The sequence below is a fragment of the Nomascus leucogenys genome, chromosome 6 (genome assembly GCF_006542625.1).
Source record: "Nomascus leucogenys isolate Asia chromosome 6, Asia_NLE_v1, whole genome shotgun sequence".
Taxonomy (NCBI): domain Eukaryota; kingdom Metazoa; phylum Chordata; class Mammalia; order Primates; family Hylobatidae; genus Nomascus; species Nomascus leucogenys.
This window is the reverse complement of record NC_044386.1, coordinates 99,529,219-99,542,184: the sequence shown is the minus strand read 5'-3', so window position 1 is coordinate 99,542,184 and position 12,966 is coordinate 99,529,219. Positions and strand designations below refer to the sequence as shown.

The 12,966-nt window shown below is 40.4% G+C and overlaps 1 protein-coding gene across 4 annotated transcripts in view; it reads right to left on the bottom strand.

Moving 5' to 3' along the window:
• ZFAND6 (zinc finger AN1-type containing 6) overlaps nucleotides 1–12,751 on the bottom strand; it is a 77,418-nt gene extending 64,667 nt beyond the window's left edge. The window contains exon 1 of one of the 4 annotated variants that reach the window (XM_003275408.2): nucleotides 12,506–12,751. The gene's annotated coding sequence lies outside the window, so the exon portion shown is untranslated. Of the gene's footprint in view, nucleotides 1–12,351; nucleotides 12,374–12,505 lie in introns of those variants that run through there. The other 3 variants (XM_003275407.3, XM_030814890.1, XM_030814889.1) reach the window with 3 other exon arrangements.
• Between the last annotated feature and the right edge of the window lie 215 nt (nucleotides 12,752–12,966).

The following is a 12,966-nucleotide window of genomic DNA, read 5'->3' as shown; positions in this document are numbered from 1 at the left end:
AAAAGATTCATTTCTAAGCTGTCTATCAAATTCACTGACATTTATGTTCTCAGTATCACAACAGAGTAGAAATTTCAGTGACATCAAAGGTCGGTATTTCTACTTAAAACTGAAGAAAATACTGGGCAGAAATATTATTACATTTAACAGATCTGACATGTGAGTATTTTGCCAAGGTTAATGCTTAATCATTTGCAAACAGAGATCTAAAAGCAAAAGGCACATGTTCTAATGACATGTTCAGGTATAAAATTTAGAAAAGTTTAAGTCTTTTTCATCTTTTTTTTTTTTTTTAAATGTGTGGAAACTACTTTGCACTCTGTAACTTCAAAGCGGCATGGGCACCCTAAAGTGAAAGATATACTCCTCTTAAAGTTCTCACTAAGCTACATTAAATAATATTTTTACTACAGAGATCCTAAAGAGACACTATACAGGAACTCTGATTTTTAAGCAAAAAAGACCTACTGTCACTTTATACATTACTAAGTTTGCTATTTTTACGTTATAAGTTTATATATTTTAATTAGAACTGCTTATGTTTTAGCAGCTTGGCCCATCAAACATTACTCTGACATTAATCATTATCTGACTGATTAAATGGCATTTAATGTCTAATTTACGGTGTAAGTATAATTTTTACCTCTACCAAAAATTCTGTGATTCATAAACTCGAAATTAAAGATTAGAGTGACTTCTTCTTAAAATATGCTTTCAATGTTTGGTGTGCATCAGAAAATAAAAACAGTGACAAAACCTTTAAACATTTTAAGTTTTCAAAGTTCAAAATCTTGCAACTATTTTTCCTCAGAGAAAACTCAAATATTTGAACACAAAGCCAACAAAATTGTTTTGAATACAAAGGGAAGTCTTTGTAACAAACTGAAAATTCACATAATTGCAACTAGACATGAATATGGAGCAATACCCTGCTGAAGCCCAAACAGCTGCATAATCTATTATGCCCTTTAAGTGGACAAATTGAAAGAGCCAATTCACAGAGGTCTACTCCCAAGATCCTTTGCAAGGATTGGCTGTTTTGAATGCCCAGCACTTCATGAGTCAAGTTCAGGTTTTCTTCCCACTGTGTGGACACTCTTGAAAAAGAACACTGGAAGCAGAGGAGGTACAGAAGCAATCAGCAAAAAGAATATACAGCTTGAATTACAGCATAAGACTTGAGGAAAAGTGACTGTAGATGGCCAAAAGTTTTATGGTGAAAAAAAAGAAGGAGAGATGGCAAACAGTTTAATCTTAAAATCTGGCAAGCATAAAATTAGTAGATAGTTATGGAAACCAAATAAAACCTTTGCTCTCGCATCAATTTTTCACTTCAAAGTTAATTATGAAACAAACATGCATCATACACTAATATAACACCAAGACCACTCTCAATCTGTATATAACCAAGAGAAAAGAGAACTGTGGACTTAGCGATTCCAGATTGTTTTAAGATCTCTGGGACCTGCTTGAAAGAACATCAAGATGATTATCATTTTAGGTAGCAAACAGGTTAAAATTAAGAGTAGCTTATTCCATTTCTAAATCAACAGCAGCAGAAAACAACAGCAAAAACAAAAAGAAAGCAATGTCACAACCATAAAATGTATAACCGAGATAAATATGAAAACAATATTCAGTGGCTTGTTCTCTTCTAAATTGTTTTTAGCTGATAAGATTTGGGAAACTTTCTGGGCTCCCACAAATAATATACAATACATCCTTTGAATACTTGATGCTTAAAAAATGTTGTTACTGCATGCAATCAGGGAGCTCCAGAGCTTTTTGCAGGCTCCTCGTTCCTGAGAAGCAATATTGTTTTCATATTTATCTCGGTTATACATTTTATGGTTGTGACATTGCTTTCTTTTTGTTTTTGCTGTTGTTTTCTGCTGCTGCTGATTTAGAAATGGAATAAGCTACTCTTAATTTTAACCTGTTTGCTACCTAAAATGATAATCATCTTGATGTTCTTTCAAGCAGGTCCCAGAGATCTTAAAACAATCTGGAATCGCTAAGTCCACAGTTCTCTTTTCTCTTGGTTATATACAGATTGAGAGTGGTCTTGGTGTTATATTAGTGTATGACGCATGTTTGGTGCCACTTCACTTTTGATTAAAAAGACCCTACTTATATAAAGAATCAATATCTAGACTATTAGGAACAACTTTTGGCAGAATATATACAGAACGGGGCAAACACTTTCTTAGAATTTTGAAGGATTCCATATAGTTCAAACTGCTCTTCCTACAAAAGAAATTAATCCTGGGCATTTTCTCTGGCACAATTGGTGGTTTATTGTAGTAGTTGATAAAAAGACCACCCTGACATTAGCAAAACATAACCGGGATCACTAAGGATAAACTCTGAAAAACACCTCAATGGGGAATAAAAAATAAAAAAAATATGGCCAAGTGTGGTGGCTCACGCCTGTAATCCCAGCACTTTGGGAGGCAGAGGCAGGTGGATCACAAGGTCAGGAGTTCAAGACCAGCCTGGACAAGATGGTGAAACCCCGTCTCTACTAGAACTACAAAAATTAGCCAGGCGCAGTGGCAGGCGCCTGTAATCCCAGCTACTTGGGAGACTGAGGCAGGAGAATTGCTTGAACCTGGGCAGCAGACATTGCACTCCAGCCTGGGCGACAGAGTAAGACTCTGTCTCTAAATAAATAAATAAAAAATAAAAAAATATTTCCCTGGCCAATACACATGGCCTACAAAAGTAAGATATATTTGAGCTTGCAATTCCTGGTGTATCTCTCCTGACTCCTTAGCGAAAAGATTACAAGGTTTGTATGAGGAGCTGGGGAGTTTGAATGAATGGCCTATTCAGTCAAACACTGAACACAAAGGAAACATTAAGGAAACATACAGATAAGCAAGCATAAACCAAGCTGATAGGATAAGGTATCTTTCTACAAAAAAACAGTAAATTGCTTTGTTTTAGGTCTCCAGGGATAAACAAGGTCACTGATTAACGCAAAATAAAAAGAAACAGGGATCACAATAGTGAGACAAAAGTAAAAGAGAAGGCATTTATTTATAATACTCAACTATTAAGATTTTAAGAGTCATAAATTTTCATGTGCCAAATAACATATCATAGATCATCCAAGAAAAAGTGCTAGACATAGAAAAACTAAGAGAAAACAGACTAGCCAACTTTAAATTCTCTCTCTCCTTGGAGGCCTAAACCAGAAAAAAATAAATAAAATATTACACAAAAGACGAAGACTAATTCTTTATATAGCTACCAAAAGAGCTTTTCTCAACCATTTTAATCAGTCACAAAGAAAACAAACAATTATGAAAAGCAAGTTGAATAGGTAACATTCTTTGTAAACTATAGAGTAACATTCAAAAGTTAACAGAGTTATTCATTCACCAAATCTTTTGAATGTCTATTATGTGCTGAAGATACCACAGTAAATAAAATGGATATAGTCCCTACCACTGCAGAAACTTATGGTCGAGTCAGACCAGTGCTGTCTCACAGAAACATAACGAGAGCCACATGTGATTTTCTATTTCCTAGCAGTCACACTGAAATTTAAAAATTGGCTGGGCACGGTGGCTCACGCCTGTAATCCCAAGACTTTCAGAGGCCAAGGCAGACAGATCACTTGAGCTCTAAAGTTCAAGACCGGCTGGGCGCGGCAGCTCATGCCTATAATCCCAGCACTCCGGGAGGCCACAGTGGGCGGATCACCTGAGGTCAGTCGTTCGAGACCAGCCTGGCCAACATGGCGAAACCCCGTCTCTACTAAAAATACAAAAATTAGCCAGGCGTGGTGGCACTCGCCTGTAATCCCAGCTACTCGGGAGGCTGAGGCAGGAGAATCACTTGAACCCGGGAGGTGGAGGTTGCAGTGAGCTGAGATCGTGCCACTGCACTCCAGCCTGGGCAACAGAGCAAGACTCCATCTCAAAAAAAAAAAAAAAAAAAAAGTTCAAGACCAGCCTGGGCAACACAGTGAAACCCCATCTCTACAAAAAATTTAAAAAATTTGTAAAAATTATACGGGCGTCGTGGCGCGCCTGTAGTCCCAGCTACTTGGAAGGCTGAGGTGGGAAGATCCCTTGAGCCAGGGAGGTTGAGACTACAGTGAGCCAACATTACACCACTGCACTCCATACTGGGCTTTGACAAAGGCAACACCATGTCTCAAAAACAAACAAACGAACAAACAAATAGGCCAGGTGCGGTGGTGCTCGCCTGTAATCCTAGCTACTTGGGAAGCGGAGGCAGGAGAATCATTTGAACCCAGGAGGCAGAGGTTGCAGTGAGCCGAGATTGTGCCACTGCACTCCAGCCTGGGTGACGTAGTAAGATTCTGTCTCAAAAAAAAAAAAAAAAACTTTTAATTAAGAAATAAAATTAACAGTAATAGTATATTTTAACACAATACATGTAAAATATCATTACTTCAATATGTAATCAATATTTTAAAAATTGAGATATTTTCATTGTTTTGTACTAGAAATCAAGTTCCTATTTCATACTCAGTACCATCAATTCAGACTTGCCATATCTCAATAGTCAGATGTGACTATTTAAATAAAATATGGTAGCCATTAGCCACAGGACTATAAATTAAGATAAATATCTATTATTGCAGAAGACTGTATCTCTGCCATCCAACACAATCGCCACTAGCCACGTAAGGCTGCTGAGTGAGCACCTAGAATGTGACTAATACAGATGAAGAACTGAATTTTTAATATTAAATTAAATTTAAATTTATTTAAATAGCCACAAATGGATGGTAGCTACCAGACTGTATGGATCTGGAAGAAGAAATAGACGCTAAAACAATTCACACAAACTTAATGAACTGGAGTTGTTACAAATGTTTATGAAAAAAAGCCCAATATAAAATGAGCACATGAAGCCAACAGAAAGATGTAACCTATTTTGTGGCATCAAGGAAGGATTCCTCAAAGAAATCACAACTAAGCAAAAGAAAAGCATATGCAAAGGTCTTGAGTAGAGAAAACTGAAAACACAGTAGAAATAATGAAAAGTAGCAAGGGGTAAAATAATATATGCTAGTGGTAGGAGACTCATTTGGATTACAAAATCGAAACTCCATAGGAAGGCAGGAGGGGTGGAAGCAGCCCTACCGTTTGGAAATAAAAAATAAAAGTCTCCCAAACAAGTCCTGAAACAAAGCTTGTCCCACTGTCCTCCCTCAGTAAACACCAGTTATTCCAATCTTCTGTCACATTCAAAGTCAAGTCAAGCACTTTGCATATGTGCCATTTGTGCCAGCAGTTCTCTTCACTTGGGAAACTACCTCCAACTTCTTGATTTTAGAACTCAGAATCACAGTTACAAATTTTCTACACAGCACAAGCTTTGGAGCAGTGATCCAGTTGGAAGATGGGGAAGAGGCTTGAAAACTGTTTGCAATTTTTGTTTTTTTTTTTTTTTTTTGGAGACAGAGTCTCACTCTGTCGCCCAGGCTAGAGTGCAGTGGTGCAGTCTCAGCTCACTGCAACCTCCGCCTCTAAGGTTCAAGTGATTCTCCTGCCTCAGCCTCCCGAGTAGCTGGGATTACAGCTACTGACCACAACACCCAGCTAATTTTGGTATTTTCAATAGAGATGAGTTTTCGCCATGTTGGCCAGGCTGGTCTTGAACTCCTGACATCAAGTGATCTCAGCCAGGCCTGCAAAGCAAATTTCACAAAATATTTTGCCAAAAAAACTTAGTAATTTCAGCTGGGTACGGTGGCTCACACCTGTAATCCCAGCACTTTGGGAGGCTGCGGCGGGTGGATCACCTGAGGTCAGGAATTTGTGACCAGCCTGGCCAACATGGTGAAACCCTGTCTCTACTAAAAATACAAAAATTAGCCGGGCATGGTGGCGCATGCCTGTAATTTCAGCTACTCAGGAGGCTGAGGCAGGAGAATTGCTTGAACCCAGGAGGCAAAGGTTGCAGTGAGCCAAGACCACACCACTGCACTCCAGCCTGGGCAACAGAGCGAGACTCAATTTTTTTTTATGTTTCGGTAGATTGGGAAAGCTAAAGAAACTCCCATACACACCTTTACCGCCAATCAATTTAAACGTGACATCCTCAGAGAGACAGTCTCAGATCATCCGATTAGCACCTATTATTTACTTCCTAGGCACTTGTCAAAATCTGAAAATTCTTTATTCGTTGGTTTGTCTATATTGACAGACTGTAACTGAATGAAGGCAAGAGACCTTGTCTTGTACATAGTTGTGTCCTCAGCATGTGGCACAATGTCTAGATGGAGCAGGTGCTTAAATACTTGTTGAAAAAATAAAAACTGCAACTGCAGGGGTTTTTAAATATATAAACATAAAAATATTACTCATCAAAATTTAAGTAATATAGCTAAAGCTATGCTCAGAAGAACATTCAATAGCATTACATTTTTCATTATAAAACATAAAATATTATCAAAGTTGCAATTTTTTTAAGTTAAAAAATTCAAAACTGGCCAGGCACAGTGGGTCACGCCTGTAATCCCAGCACTCTGGGAAGCCAAGGTGGGTAGATCACCTGAGGTCAGGGGTTCGAGACCAGCTTGGCCAATATGGTGAAACCCCATCTCTACTAAAAACACAAAAATTAGCCAGGTGTGGTGGCACACCCCTGTAATCCCAACTACTCGGAAGGCTGAGGCATGAGAATCACTTGAACCTGGAGACAAAGGTTGCAGTGAGCCAAGATCGTGCCATCACACTCCTGCCTGGCCAACAGAGTAAGACTCTGTCTCCAAAAAAAAAAAAAAAAAAAAAAAAAATCAAAACCAAAACTAATTTGAAGCCCCAAAAGAATAAACTAAAAAATCTGAGGACTAACAAAGCAACAACCAAAAAAGGGGGATGGGGGGAGACTTAAACAATAACAAAAACACATTTGTTTACAAAATGAAAATACCATGCCCCATGTATACAAGTGTGCACTGGTACCAAATCATTGATATTTCAATAAAACCTAAAAGGAACCAAGAATATGTGCATTTAACATATGATAAAGGCAGCTTTATTTCAAGGCAACAAGTTTTTTTTTTTTTTTTTTTTAGTGGGGCCAAAATTTTTAAGGAAAAATAAGAGAAGTTATTTCACTTCACATGTCAAAATAAATCCCAGATGAACAGAAAAAGACAGATGTGAAATATGACACCGTAAAAGAACTAGAAGAAAATTTATCTGGGTAGGAGAAGCCTTTAAATATAAAAGCAAAGTAGAAGCCATAAAAGAAAGTATTAACCTAATTTTCTTAAAAGGTAAAAACCCTTGCCTGTTTTTGTTTTATTTGATAAAAAAAAAAAAAAGAGAGAGAGAGCAAGAGAAAAGAAACACTGTTAGGTAAATGAAGAGCTAGGAAAAATATTTGCAGGCCAGGCCCAGTGGCTCATACCTGTAATCCCAGCACTTAGGGAGGCCAAGGCAGGTGAAACACTTGAGCCCAAGAGTTTGAAACCATTCTGGGCAACATGGTAAAACCCCATCTCTACAAAAAATTGCCAGGCATGGTGGGGAACACCTGTAGTCCCAGTTACATGGGAGGCTAAGGTGGGATAATCACTTCAGCCCGGGAAGTAGAGGCCGCAGTGAGCCATGACTGCACCACTGCCCTCCAGCCTGGGTGATAGAGCAAGACCGTGTCTCAAAAAACATTTTAAAAAAACCAAACATACGTGTGTGTGTGTGTGTGTGTATATGTATACATGTATACATACATATGTGTGTATATGTAATTTGCAGTATATAGCAGAGTTGCTATCCTAAACCCTAAAAATATAAAAGGTTTAAAAGGGTATCACAAATATAAAACACCAGACAAAATGGGCAAAAGATAAACTAGAAGATGTCCAATAACCATGTTTATTTACCATCATAATTAATCAAAGAAATATATAATGATTCCTATTGAAAGGGAAGATGGAGGGTAGATGGATAGACAGATAATGTTGGTAAAGATATACAAGAAATGTGTATTCTGTCATATTTTTAGTCAAATTTGATATTAAAGTTTGATGTTAGTCAAACTTTTAAGGACAAAATTTTGCAATATTTATGAAGAGACTTTAAGGAATGTTCATATGCTTTGAATCAGTGATTGTAAGACAGACTAGATCCTAAATAAACAATGACAAATACATAGAAGTAGCTCTTATGATATTTATCACACTACTTATAATAATAAGAAAAAAAATAATAAACTAACTTAGTTACACCCAACAGATAACTAGGTTATAGTACTTTTATAAGATGGAATTGTCCATGTGGGTAACCACTACTCACATGTGGCTACTGAGCACTTGAAATGTGGCTACTCTGGGTCAGACATGGTGGCTCATGCCCGTAATCCCAGCACTTTGGGAGGCCAAGGCAGGCAGATCACTTGAGGCCAGGAGTTCAAGACTAGCCTGGCCAACACGGCCAAACGCAGTCTCTACTAAAAATATAAAAATTTAGGCCAGGTGCGGTGGCTCACGCCTGTAATCCTAGCATTTTGGGAGGCCCAGACGGGTGGATCACCTGAGGTCAGGAGTTTGAGACCAGTCTGGCCAACATGGTGAAACCCCCTCTCTACTAAAAATACAAAAATTAGCTGTGTGTAGTGGCACACACCTGTAGTCCCAGCTACTGGGGAGACGCTGAGGCAGGAGAATCGCTTGAACCCAGGAGGCGAAGGTTGCTGTGAGCCGAGATTGCGCCACTGCACTCTAGCCTGTATAACAGAGTAAGATTCCATCTCAAAAAAAAAAAATTAGCCGGGCGTGGTGGGGCACGACTGTAGTCCCAGCTACTCGGGAGGTTGAGGAACAAGAATCGCTTGAACCTAGGAGGCAGAGGTTGCAGTGAGCTGAGATCACGCCATTGCACTCCAGCCTGGGAGACAGAGCGAGACTCTGTCTCAAAAAAAATAAAAAAAAAAGAAATGTAGCTAGTCTGAATTGAGATGTACTTTAAGTGGAAACTACACGCCAAATTACAAAGACGGTCTAAAAACAGAAAACTATCCCATCAACAATTCCTTACACTGATTACATGTTGAAATAATAGTTTTTGGGTTAAATAAAATGTATTTTCACCTGTTTCTCTTTTTTTTCATAATGTGGCTACCAGAAAATTTTAAATTACTTAATGTAGCTCCCATTTGTGACTAACGTTGTATTTCTAGTGGACTTTGCCGGTCTGAGGTATGTAAGCCACAGTAAGAGGTTTCAATTTTATTTGGTATATTGAAAAGCTACTGGGGGGTTTTGAATCAGAGAGTAAGATACTCTAATTTACAAATTTACACATTTAAATGAAGCAGAAGAGTAGAAAAGTTGAAGCAATGGTACCAGTCAGATGACTTCTATTATCATCTTATATAAAACAAGATGGTGAGGCAGATTACATTTCGCTAAGTTCTTAAGAAAGAGCCAGGCTGAGAGTGTTTAGAATGGACTCTTAATGGTTTAGGATATTAAGAATACACACACAAAGACCAGGGGTATACCTGACAAAATGTTAACAATAGTTATCTGTGATGGTGTTATAGGTGGCTTTTCTTAGTAACTTTCTATTCTTTCCTAAAGTTTGAGGGGGAAAACCCCATATACATATTGTCCTTATAATCAAATAAAAAATAAGGTTTTTAAAAGCAGAATACAGCCCTACCAAAACAAAGCATCCTGATATTTGTCTGCAAGCTACATATAGAAAAAAAATGAAACCATCTCTACTCCCATGCCTTCAAACAATAAGGTTATTCAAAACTACATGTAAATTCACACTTACATACATGAATGAAAACATGAAACACATAAAAACACACCTATCTTCAGGATATTAAGGAGATACTATTCCCTAATTTGTCGCTATGTTTCTGTTAGCATAATGAAACAGATCCTCGGGAAGCACACTTTGTGGGCATTCTCTAATCTAAAACATATTTAAATATGGAGTTAACAAATCCTGAAACACCACACAACTTTTCCAAAAATGTTCCAAAGGATACAAAATTTAATTCCACAGAATAACACCTTGGTCCTAATGCTTTCCCTTAAATGGTGTGCCATTTGACAGGTGTTTTCCTTAACTAAAGTCTGTGCAAAACTGGAAGGATAAGCTTGGGACAAGTTTCTTTTACATGAGCATGCTAAGGCACAAGAGAAATTTTTAAGTAATTTGCTAGAGATTAGAGGGGAGGAGAGGAACAGCAGAAAGGATAATTTATTTTACATACAATCCAGCGTTTTTTCTACTATACTTACTATTTTTTGCATTGAAAAGGAGATACCAGTGCCAGACTTTTTACAATGTGACTTCAAAGTAAGATAGTCATTATACATAAGTTAACAGGAATTTTGGGTTTTCATACAAATGTTCAACTAGGTTGAACTCTAGTTCAATCACTACGGCCATGAATCTTCTATTTAAACATAATAGAGAATCCTAATGTTTTTCATTCATTTTATTTCTAAGTAATTCAATCTATTCTAGTCCTGATTACCTAATACTATCTAATGCAATCCACATTAAGTATTTACTCTAGAGAAATTCTTGTACTTGTGTACCAAGGGCCGGAAACAAGAAATGTTCATAGAGCAAGACTGCTTATAGGAAAACAAAATAAAAAACAATAAAAACACGGTCTAAGTGTCCATAAGTTTTGGCAGATTAACATATCATAAAGCAATGAAATAAACTACAGCCACGTACTATTTTTATAAAGCTCAAAAGAAAAATTAAATGCCACACAGTTTCGGCATACAAACATATATGATAAAACTATTTTTCAAAAAGTCAAGGAAGTGACATACACAAAATCCACTGCACATATAAGAAACTCATAGACAAATGCAAGTTTTAGTAATGTTCCGGTTTTGTGTTTGGGGGGAGTCGTCAAGGATTTATGATGTTTTATCTGTTTATACTTTACTGTGTTTTTTTTTGTGGTATTAAATATATTTTGGTTATTTCTTAAAAACTTTACTGACATATAGTTGACAACAAACTGCACACATTTGAAGTGTAAAACGTGTAAGTTCTGACATATGCATACACTCAAAAAGTTATCACAAGATAATAAATCCATCGACCCTGTATTTTCTCCTGCACATTTGTGATCTGTCTCCCTTTAAATATATTTTAAAACGTAAAAAAGTAAAAATAAAAAAGACAACCTGTTTGGGAAAGTTAAACGTGCACATTTTGCAAAACATTTCCCCTAGGACTCTGGAGAAACTATACGTAACTCAGAAAGTGCCTTAAAATTGGTGACATGGTTACTGAACAACTAACCTTAAAAGTTTATGGTATTTTACACTTTAAAAAAATCAAATTCCGATTTCGGTTTGAAAGAGGAATTTAATCCTGTTTCTCGGAGCATCAAAATCATTAATTCTGCCCGGTTTTTTTTTTTTTTGAGACGGAGTCTCCCTCTGTCGCCACGCTGGAGTGCAGTAGCTTGATCTCGGCTCACTGCAACCTCCGCCTCCCGGGTTCAAGCGATGCTCCTGCCTCAGCCCCCCCAGTAGCTGGGACTACAGGCGCCCGCCACCACGCCCAGCTAATTTTTGTATTTTTAGTAGAGACGGGGTTTCACCATTTTGGCCAGGATGGTCTCGATCTCCTGACCCGTGATTAGCCCGCGTCGGCCTCCCAAAGTGCTGGGATCACAGGCGTTGAGTCACCGCGCGTGGCCAATTCTGCCCAGTTTTTATGGCCCAACAACTTAATATAAATTATCTTTAGGTAACCCCAAGGCCCTAACTTCCTCACAACTGGTCACAACTTCCGAGATGTGAAGGTAAATCACAGCGTCCCAACTGTGTGGGTTAGCACAGGACTTAAACACCAAGTTAAAAAGATTTCAAGCTGAATATTCTTTCATACTTTTTTAGGTAGCTAAAACTTGAAAATAACTATCTCAAAAGAGCAGACAAAAAATTTAGAATCCTAAGCAAGCTAAACCCAAGCAGGGAAAAAAAGAGACCAATTCCCTTCCCGGTGCCAGTCAGGAGTTGGAGACACCGGGCTGCCTCCGGCTGGTTTCTGAAAACACCCCAGGTGGAAAAACATCCCGAAGAGCACCTGAGACTCGGAGGGGTGGGGGGGTTTGACGCGCCCCAGGGTGCCCGGGGCCCTTCTGACCCCCGCTAGCCTAGCGCACGGAACCCGCTCGAGGCTGCGCGCGTCGCGGCCTCCGCGGCCCTGAAGAACTAAGGCTCCCGACCCCAGCGCGACCACCCTGACAGGAAGCGGCCCCGGGACGCGGGCGCCCGCGCGCGTCTGAGGTGAACCCACGGATCCCCGGCCCCCACCCCCGGAGCCGGGAGTCCTCGCCCTCTCGCCCGCGGCCCACCACCTGCTGCTCCGGCCAGCCGCCCTCCGCTTCCGGCTCCCGGGCGCCGGGAGGGGCCGGGGGCGGGCCTCGCCTCGCTGCAGCCCGGTGGGGGAAGGGAGCGGGCGGGGGAGGGGCAGCGCCGGGCAGGCCGGGCCCCGCGGGCCGCGCTCCTCACCTGGCGGCGGCTCTCTCCGCCTGACGCGCTGCCCGCCGTCGCCGGTAGCCGCCGGTGAATGGGGACAGGTAAGGCCGCCGAACCCCTGCTTGCTCCGGCTCCGCCACCGCCGGCCCCTCCGTCCGCTGTTTATTAAACTTTTCTGTTTGGTTGTTCGGCCTATGACGCGACCGCGGAGGAGAGCCACTGGATTGGCCGGCTCCCGGGGCTGACGCGACGGGCCCCGCCCGCACGCTAATTATTACGGGCGCGGGCGGGGCCGCAGGCCGGAGGAGGTGCGGAGAGGCGGGGTCAAGGCTCGGGGCGCACGGCAATTGGCCGGAGGCAAGAGAAGAGGCGGGGCGGAGCGAAAGGAGTTGCTCCTCCGCCCTGTGCACCTCCGCTGTCCCTTGCTCCACTGCCGTCGCTGGGGGTGCTTCCCGCCGCAGTTTCTCTACCTCTAATAGCTACGGGAAGGCAAT